This window comes from Enhydra lutris, unplaced genomic scaffold (assembly GCF_002288905.1).
Source record: "Enhydra lutris kenyoni isolate GAN:26980312 unplaced genomic scaffold, ASM228890v2 scaffoldscaffold64, whole genome shotgun sequence".
Lineage (NCBI taxonomy): Eukaryota > Metazoa > Chordata > Mammalia > Carnivora > Mustelidae > Enhydra > Enhydra lutris.
The window spans coordinates 8,579,919-8,589,142 of record NW_019154148.1 but is presented as its reverse complement, the minus strand read 5'-3'; positions in this window follow the sequence as shown (position 1 = coordinate 8,589,142).

Here is a 9,224-nt window from a genome sequence, read left to right as displayed (position 1 = left end):
GCCGCAGCCCACAGGTGTCCCAGGGCAGTCTTGACCCAGAGCCCAGCTTCCCACTCCCCCCAAGTTTCAGTGGCTTCATCGGAGCGAGTGGGGGTGCAGAAGGAAAGCCCTGGGGCCCCGGGAACCTCCAGTCTCAGGAAGGGCTCGAGGCGCAGGCCCTGTTCAAATAAGCGGGGGAAACAGACACTTGCCGCCAGAACCTCTTTGCTTTCTGACCCTTTGGCCCCATTGGGGACTGTGGTGGGTTTCGAGGACGGATGGAGAGCTTAGGGGGAAAGAGAGTGGCAGGAAATGGCCCCAGGGAAGCCAACCTGGAGGCCCCCACCCCTGGAGAGTCCCTGCTCTGGCCTTCCCAGGATGCCCTCCTGCTGAGCGGAGCCCTGGCTGTGGCCCTGCCCTCCTCTCCTCCCCCAAGGCCAGTGAGAAGTAAACAAGGAGGCAGCTGGGGAACCCCCTGGCAGGGCCCTCTAGCCTGCGGGGAGAGGTCAGGTGGTCTGGCCGGCAGTGAGTCAGTGTCCCATGACCACCCGTCATAACGGGGGAATCCCCGCCCCACTGCCACCTAGCTGGGTGACATTTTAACAGGCAGCCATGCCGCCAAGGTGGGGAGCAGTACTCCAGAGCCGCAAGAGCCCACAGAGGCCCCAGTGGCAGCAGGGAGACCAGAGCCAGCCAGACCCTGTCCCTGGGGTCCCAGGCCCCCTTCTGAGATCTGCTGCCTGTCCCCTCCCAGGATTCCACGAACCTCCCCTGTGCCCACTGGGACGTGAATCGAAAGACCCACCATCCACCAGTTCTGTCATCTTCAGGCATATGAGAAGCCTCTCAGTTTCCCCATCTCTGAAATGGGACTAGAATGGGGCTCCTCCCAGGGAGCTGGCTGGGATTTGGCTGCCTTTGGGGACATCAGCTGGGGGGTTGGGATGTCAGGAAGGAGACTACATTAGGGTTTGAGGTGCAGAGCAGAGAGAGACATGAGTCAGGAGTTTCTGGGGGAGGAGCAGGGGTGGCCGGGAGGTGATCTGACTGGGTTTATTGCCCTCTCTAGGTTGTAACCCCCCCAAGGCCTCCTCCCTTACAGAAGTAATCCCATCCCTTGACCACGGATTTCTGATGTTCTGTGTATTTTCTTTGGGGTATGGAGCCAAGCCTACAGGTGGGTGGTGAGGCAACCAGAGACAAGGCCATGGCAGGACTCCGGCCACAATGCTCTGGGCCACCTTGAGGAAACTGAGGCTCACAGGGGATCAGGTTCCTCCAGAACCCAGCTTGGTGCCCAAGGGCTGAGTCTTATTTCTCCGTGGAGGAACAGTGTGCTTCGTGGGTGGGAGCTCCACACCGTCCTCCACAAGGGAGGAACACACTCCCTCCTTGGCTCCTGATCCTGCCAACTCATTCTACCTGATGACTTTCCCCAGGCTCCTCCCTATCTGGAACTCTCCCTCCTCCTCCTGCATTGGCATCTCCTCCATGGGGGGAGGCCTTTCCTGAGCACCCCCTTGGGAAAACCCACAGGCACTGGATGTTACCTCCTTTTAACCCCTCCTGCGAAAGCCCACAGCCCAGCCAAGAGGTGTGGGGGGCCGTGGCAGGGTGAGGGTGGGGTGGGTTTGGGGGTGTTCTTAAAGAAAAAGGGCTCTGGGTACAGGAGTGGTGCAGTTGGTTAAGCCTCCGACTCTTGGTTTCGGCTTAGGTCGTGTTCTCGGGTCGAGAGATCGAGCCCCAGGTTGGGCTCCACGCTCAGCAGAGTTGGCTTGGAAATCTCTCTCTCTCCCTCTCCCTTTGCCCTCCCCCCTACCTGCTGTCTCAAAAATAAAAACATAAATGTTTAAAAAAAAAAAGAAAGAAAGAAAAGGGGCTCAGGGTGTGCAGCATCAGGGAAATGCAGTAAAGCCGTAAGGCGTCGTGATTGGAGAGTTCGGGAATGCTAAGTTGCCGGGCATGTAGCTGGAGGACAGGAGCTTCAGTCTGGGCTCAGCTGCCTGCATGCCATCCCATGGGGGCGGGACACTTGTCCCAGATGGGCCACTGAGGGGCACCCTCTACACGTGACAGTGCTCCTCCGTGGGCAGCAGGCTGCGGAGGCCGCTCTCATCAACACTGAATGAGGGAAAGGAAGCATGCCAAGGCCCAATTCGGGCCGTATGTATAAATACCTGTCAGAAAGCTCGGGGACACCTGGGTGGCTCAGTCCGTTGAGCATCTGCCTTTGGCTCAGGTCATGATCTTGGGGTCCTGGGTTCGAGTCCTGTATCAGGCTCCCTGCTCAATGGGGATCCTGCTTCCCTCTCTCCCTCTGCTGCTCCCCCGGCTTGTGCTTGCTTGCTCTCTCTCAAATAAATACATAAAATCTGAAAAAAAGAAGAAAGCAAGCAAGCTCAGTGCCCAGGCTGGGCGGTACTAGGGACCTCTCTAGCTGAGCCGCGTGCCTGCCCACGTGCCTGGCCAGGAACAAATGTGCAGCCAGAGCTTGGCCCAAGGCGGGAGTCCCTGGAGGGAGCCATAGGCCACCTGGGTAGAGGCTGGACTGGACCTCGTCCTCACTACTGGTGCCCACTGGCCAGCCCCCTCTCAATCGTGTGTCCCTGGGCCCTTAGCCCTGGGTAGGTCCTTGCCCTGTGGAGATGCCAGCAGCGGCACTGGTTTCCCCCACCCACAGCATCAAGGAGAGCACCCCCACTGCACACACATCAGATCTGGTGGTCCCCTAAGGCCATTGATTACTCGGAACCTACCCATGCCTGGGTGGAGGCTCAGACAAGGGTCACTGGGGTCACGGATGGAGATCCAACAACGGATTGCAAGCCTCTTCCATTCTTTTGCGCACTGTTGTGGGCCCCCAGGGGGGCCAGCCTGAAGGCAGATGGTTCTGGAATCATCCATGGAGAAGCTTGGTGGTATGGGAGAGGGGACCATGATGAGAGAGTGCAGCGACCCTGGACAGGTTTAGGTGCCCCAGGCTGATCCAAGACAGGAGACCAGAGGAGGCATCTGGGCCTGGCAGAGCAGGTGGCTGCAGCTGGAGGCAGAGGGGTGGGGGCGGGGGCTGAAGTTCCCCTTCATAAAAGTTTGGGTGAGGAGCTCCTGGGTGGCTCAGTGGGTTAAAGCCTCTGCCTTTGGCTCAGGTCCCGGGGTCCTGGAGTCAAGCCCTGCATCGGGCTCCCTGTTCAGCCGGGAGCATTTTTCCTCCTCTCTCTCTCTGCCTGCCTCTCTGCCTACTTGTGATCTCTGTCAGATAAATAAATAAAATCTTAAAAAAAAAAAAAAAGTTCGGGTGAGAGAAGGAAGTTTACAGCCCTCACTGTTGCATTTCACATGCATTCCTAATTTCCTTTAAGGATGGAAGTTGTCTCTTAAGGATTCATTTCTCTCCAAGGGCTGAGGGGAGGGTGGGACAGGGACATGCCCAAGCTTGGCCAACTAGAGCACTGTGGCACCCCGGGTCAGGGCTGGGCGGCTAACCCTAGCTGGCCACCGACCCTGACCTCGGCCTCCAAGCTCCTTGGTCCCTGGCAGGCCTGACGCTGTATCACGAGATGCCTTAATGCAGTTGATTTGGGTCTCAGTCAGTGGTAACCACGAGTACTACTGACCACCCGTCACGCCTGCCCCAGGGCCCCCAATGACAAGGATCCTCCACACAACGCCGGCCAGCAGGCGGGGCTCAGCTGTGACCCTGTGGTGCCTTCAGGCCCCTGGCAGGTTCCTGTTGGTCATACATTCAGATAGTCACAGTAAAACACTCAGCAAGTGCTTCTCTTATGCCAGGAAGCAGTCTGAATATTTTATGTATGAACTCACCTGCTCCCCTGAGGTAACGTCACACCGTTCGTTCCAGCCCAGGACCTGAGACAAGAGCCCCATAAGACTTATAGGCCAGAGCATGTGTTTATTTGCCAGTGTCAAAGCTTGTGTCCCTGTCGGGGAAGCCCATAATGTTCAGACGGTCGCATCTGAAAGCCTGGGCAGGAACTACCACAACCAGAGTTCCCCAACAACCCGTGAGAGAATATGGCTTTGAGAAATATTCCGTTATTAAATCATGGAAATGTGCGGTTATGAAGCCTATCCTGACTGATTATTATCCCCACTTTTCACCCCAGGGAAAGAGGCAGAGAAAAGATTCAGTAACTTGCCTAGAATCGGGATTATGAACCCAGGCAGGCTGCCTCTCTAGTCCATGCTCTCGACCTCAACAATATACAATCCCCTGAAGGTTGTCCTGCACCTATCGACTTCATCTCCAAAACCCTGTCCCCCATTCCAGGCCGTCTTGCTCCCAGATGCCTGCATCAGGGCATCTACCTCTACCACTACCTTTTTAGGTTCAGTACCTAGGGCCTGTGAATTAAATTAACAACAACAAAAAAAAAGATTAGCAAGAGAAAAGTCAGAATTTTATTTCAGTACTAGGCAGTTAGAATTTGGGGGCTGATAGCCCAACTTAATAGGGAAAGCAGAGGAGGAGATGGTACTTAAGAGGGAAACAAAAGACTTCTAGGAAAGATAAATGGCTGCTCAGGAGAATGATGAGAGGTATTATTGATGGTTTGGTAACAATGGGCTTATCAGGTTATAAAAGCCACTCTGAAGGGGATTTAGAACAACTGAGTTATTTTGGGAGGCCTTGCTTTCAGGCAGATAAGGGAGTTCAAGGAAAAGCCTATTTTCAGATGCTTTCAGCTCGATACAGTTTTCATGCCCCAGTGATGTATTCTGGACTCCTTCACCTACAAGGGCCCTTTGCTCATCTCCCTGCTTCCTTTCTTCTTCCCTCCGGCCCCTTCCACACACCTCTCCCCTCTTGCTGTAGTGATCTTTTCAAAATGTCAGTATGACCATCTCAGTCCCTGGTTTGGATGCTTCCCGTAGCTCCAAGGGTAAAACCCCCAACCTCTGACGAGGTGTGCAAGGACTTGCTCCCCACCCACCCCTTCTCTCACTGAGCTGTAGGGACTCCTTCCACGGCTGATCCAGCTGACCCCCTCTGCTGGGGCCAGTCCTCCTTCTCCCCTGGGGCATATCACTAACCTCATCTCCCCAGGAAGGCCCACTATCTTCGGACAAGGGAACTTCCCCCACTGTAAGCTTTCTGAGCTCCATGGACTTTACCTTTCCAGGACTGGGTGGAGTGGCCAGAGACAGGACGCCGGCTGGGTAGTGTCCCTGCTAGTGTCCCTGGTATCGTTGGTGACTCAGGCATGTCTGGCACACAGCAAACACTCAGAACATTGGTTATGAATGAAAATAGAAATGAGGTATCCAAGGAAAGAAGGGACCGCTGAGGGCCGAGGTGAGGCTTAGGGCAGGACTTCAAACTCTCATGGGGCAGGAGATTCCCTTAGCATCTGGAGAGGACAAAACATGCTTAGAACCACGTTTTGAAATGCTTAAAATATATTGCATCACACAAGGAGTACTAATATTGAAATGCAATTATCAAAATATAAAAACACAAATGTGGGGGGTGCCTGCCCGGCTGGCTCGGTCCGTGAACTCTTGATCTCAGGGTCCTGAATTTGAGCCCCACGTTGGAGGGGGGCTTGAATTCATGAGCCTGAGCTCATGACCCTGAGATCAAGGGTCCCGTGCTTTACCGACCGAGCCAGGCACCACACCTGTGATTCTTTATTAACTCATTCCATTAAAACATAGAGAGGCAGGGCTGATAAACACGAGAATCACCAAGCAGAAGTGTGTTACTGCTCTTCAGAGGCACCTGCGACACCCATAGTCTGAAAATCCCTGAAATTTCTGTGCAGTGGTCTCAAATACCACTCATTCTGCCCAACTTCCCTCGCCTCTGTTCATAACTGGAGGAAATGCTGCATTGCAGTTACAGATTAGTAAACATTTAAGATGGATTTTTTTTTCTTTCTCATCTTATCTCCTAGACCTCCCCAGTTCCAGGTCCCTGGACCACAGGTTGAGAAGCCCAGGAGAGAAGGATGGAAAGACCAGCCATTGCCAAGGGCCACGCCAGAAAATCTCCAGGAAGGCAAAGCGGGCTGAGGGCTGGCAGGTGATCCCGATGTGGGGGAGTTTTCGCTCTGTAGGAGGCAAGACAAGGGAAGAAGGACAAACAGCTTGGAGTCTGGGGAGAGAGCAGGACTTTTCTGTGCCCATTTGGCTCCATGCTTTCTTCTGGGTGGGGATCAGAGTTGCCAACCCCAGGACAGAAGCTGAACCCTTGGGTGAGGAGGTGCTGCTCCCCAGGCCTGAAAGGGCCTGGAGGGAGTCTGGCTGTGGACAGTCCCTGGGGAATGAATTATTTCAAGGGCACAGAGAGCGTGGAAAACTGCATGGGGGCCCAGCAAATGCTCCCGTTTCAAAGGAGAAAGGTAGGAGTCCTCCAGGAGCTGGGACGGCAAGACCCCCACCACAGTGGGCAGAATGAATGAACGAATGAATCCAGGAACAAATGAATTAAGAAACACCGGGCCTCCCCTCCTGGGGATGTCACTTCTGCAGGCTTCTGTTCTCTTGCCAGGACCACCCCACTTCCAGCCCCCTTCTGGTGGCAGCACCGGCTTTCTTGGGGATGTCCCTTCTCTCCCTCAGCTTACAATCCCAGCAGGACATTCGGGCGTGGCACTGACAAACTGGCAAGTGCGTGGGGAATCCCTCCTGGGGAAGACCGCTCCCAAAACGCCACAGCCTGGACCCCTGTGGCTGCCCAACCACCGGCTCGGGTGTGTGGCCCCCTCCAGCCTAGAGCCCTTAGCCCCTCTCCTACTCCCCTTCACTCCAGATTTTACACTTCTCGAAGTCGATCACCACCGTTCTCCCCCACCATGGCCCTGGATAGTCCCATTCTTTTTTTTTTTTTTTTAGATTTTATTTATTTATTTGACAGATAGAGATCACAAGTAGGCAGAGAGGTAGGCAGAGAGAGAGGAGGAAGCAGGCTCCCCGCTGAGCAGAGAGCCTGATGCGGGGCTCGACCCCAGAACCCTGAGATCATGACCTGAGCTGAAGGCAGAGGCTTAACCCACTGAGCCACCCAGGCGCCCCAGATAGTCCCATTCTTGATAGAGGCTTTGCAATCTCCAGGATTCTGTCTCCATCCCTGGGGCATCCCTAATTCCGGTTCCTCCTCCCCAAAGCCAGAGTGTCTGTGGGAGGGGACTCTGATGAGTTCCCCAAACTTTTGTCACAGACAGGCCATCTCTTTAATTTTTACTGGTTTAATAATTTTCCTTAAATCAACTCACTTTTAAACTTAGACATTTAGATAAATTTAAAAACCCCTGTATCACAGTCCAGATGAAAAACCATTATCCCTTGCCACAACCAGTAGATGCCCTGTAAAAACACAGGAACACAGTTTCCTTCAGAAGACTCCAACAGGGGCGCCTGGGTGGCTCCGTGAGTTAAAGCCTCTGCCTTCAGCTCAGGTCATGATCCCAGAGTCCTCTCTGCTCAGCGGGGAGCCGGCTTCCTCTTCTCTCTGCCTGCCTCTCTTGCCTACTTGTGATCTCTGTCAAATAAATAAAATCTTAAAAAAAAAAAAAAAAGACTCCAACAGTGGCTCAGTGGGTTAAGAACCTGCCTTCGGCTCTTTGGGTCATGATCCCAGGGTCCTGGGTTCCAGCTGGGAGTCCGCTTCTCCCTCTCAGACCCATTCCTTTGCCCCTCCCCCCTGCTCATGCATCCCAGAGTTCTCTTTCTCTCTCAAATAAAAAAAGGCGGGGGGCATCTGGGTGGCTCAGTTGGTTGGGGACGGCCTTCCTCTTGGGTCATGATCCCAGAGTCCTGGGATGGAGTCGAGCATGGAGCTCCCTGCTGCCAGTGAAGCCTTCTTCTCCCTCTCCTCCCTGCTCCTGCCCTCTCTCACTATCTGTCTCGCTCTCTCCAATAAATAAATAAAACCTTAAAAAAGAAGAAGGAAAAGAATCCAACAAAGCCTCGTGTCAGTTCATAAAGTTCATTAGGGGGCCCCTGGGTGGCTCAGTCGGTTAAGTGACGGACTCTTGGTTTGGGCTCAGGTCATGCTCTCGCGGTCCCGCGATGGGGCCCAGGGACAACCGGCTCCGCACTCAGCGTGGAATCTGCTTAGACTCTGTCTCCTTACTTGCTCCCGGCATAAATACCTCTGCAGAGGCTCCCGCCCAGACCCTCCCGTGCTCCCCGGAGCACATCCTACCCCCAGATGTGGACCCGGGCTGGAAGGAAAAACAAACCCCCAACGACTCCTGGTCAGAAGCCTCTCCCACCGGGCGGAGCCTGCGAGCAATGCTGGGAACCATGACTCTAGGAACTGGAAAAGGGTTCTCCCCAAATGCCCGGCCCGAACCTCAGTAGGACGAATCCTTTTACCGTTTGCAGTTTGCACCCTCCCCGGTTTCACCGAGGGCTGGGTAAAGAAGGAAGGCCGGAGCGCCCCGCGGGGAGCGGAGAGGCGAGGGACCGCGAAGGGCCGTGGCCCGCCTCACCCTGAGGTCCCCCTGCCTCCCGCCCACCAGCGCCACCCCGGGAGCCAGCTCCGCTCTGGACTGGCCACTGTGCCCAACACCCGCGTAACAGCGGCTCTTTTGCTCGGGAAAACGGCCCGCTGCCCGCACTCTGCGGAGCAGGAGCGCCTCCGGCAGCCCCCTGCGCGCCCTCATCCCGCCGACTGAGAAAGATTCTGGAAGGCGAAGCGCCCGGGGCGCGGTGCAGGCAGCGGCCACTCCGGGCCAGCCTCCCAGCTCGAGGCACCGCCAGCTCCAGCTGCACCTCTTCCCCTCCCGCCGGCCCGAGGGTCCCGGGGTAAAGGGGACGTGGGGTCCGGGGCTCAGCTGGAAAGGGGCAGTGGGTCCTAATGGAGAGGTTAAGAAACCGAGGTCCCAGCCGCCGCTCCCCACCCCCGGCTCGCCACCTCCCCTGCAGCCGACCCGCACTGGCGAAGGCCCCGGCCTCGACCTACCCGAGGCGGCCCGACGCCGGGGCCGCGCGAGCCCACGCAAGGAGCCATAGTCCCGGGCCGCGCGGGCGGGATCCCGGGAGCCGCTACCCCACCCCGCCCCCTCGCGGTGCTGGCGGCGGCAGCGGGTGATGCGGCTCCTTTAAATCCGGGCCGCCCCGCCCTGCGCTGCCGACTCCGCGGCGGCCCCGGATCCAGGCCGGGCCGCGGCTCTCGCCGCCCAGCCTCGCCGAGCCCAACCCGGCCCGGCCCAGCCGCCCAGTCGAGGCCGCCCGCGCCGCCCGCCCCGCGCCCGCGAGGAGCCGTCAGCGCGGCGCCC